General features: G+C 36.5%; 1 pseudogene; it reads left to right on the top strand.

Moving 5' to 3' along the window:
- Positions 1-257: 257 nt before the first annotated feature.
- Positions 258-376, top strand: LOC111735383 (annotated as a pseudogene).
- The last annotated feature ends 474 nt before the right edge of the window (positions 377-850 follow it).

The raw sequence follows: 850 nt of genomic DNA, 5'->3' as shown, positions 1-850 counted from the left end.
TGGCACTAACTTGGACATGGACAGATAGGTCAATGGAACAGTATAAACAGCCTAGAACCGTAGTTTATTAAATATAAAAATGTGATATATCAAAGAAGGCAATACTTATCAATACAGATAAATAAAGAGAATAAAGCTTACTCAGCAACGATTCTGGAGTCACTGGCTAGGAATTTGGAGAAAAATCTAAATTTATATTGTCACTACATTCTGAATAAAGTCCTGATGGGATTAACGAATTAAAAAAAATAAATTCGGTCTACGGCCATGCCGCCCTGAACAAGCTCAATCCCATCTGACCTCAGAAGCTAAGCAGGGCCGGGCCTGGTTAGTATTTGGATAGGAGATCACCTAGGAAGACCAGGTGCTGTAGGCATAAAAAATAAAAAATAGGGGACTGTAAGCTGACAAGGTCCTTGCAATCTGTGAGGTCAACCAAGGGTTGCCTCACCTAAACAAACAAACAAACAAACAAACAAACAAATAAAATAAATAAATAAATCCATAGAAAAATAAGAAAGATATTAATTAAATAATAATTGAATCTCTGGAATCCTGAAAAACTTTTAAGATAAGAAGCAATTGATGGTGCAGCCACTTTGGAAAACAGTCTGGCAGTTCCGTGAGAGGTTAAATCCAGAGTTACCATATGAGCCAGCAATTTCACTGCTAGGCATATACCCAAGAGAAGTGAAAATACATATTCAAAACACTTGTACACGAATACCCAAGCCGCATCATTCATAACATCCTCGAAGTGGAGACAACTCACATCTATCAACTGACGAATAGACAGATAAAATGTGGTATTCTTATACAATGGCATATTATTTGGCAATAAAAAGAAACG

Source organism: Pteropus vampyrus, unplaced genomic scaffold (assembly GCF_000151845.1).
Source record: "Pteropus vampyrus isolate Shadow unplaced genomic scaffold, Pvam_2.0 Scaffold25181, whole genome shotgun sequence".
Taxonomy (NCBI): domain Eukaryota; kingdom Metazoa; phylum Chordata; class Mammalia; order Chiroptera; family Pteropodidae; genus Pteropus; species Pteropus vampyrus.
The sequence above is the reverse complement of the archived record's forward strand: the minus strand, read 5'-3'. Positions and strand labels throughout refer to the sequence as shown.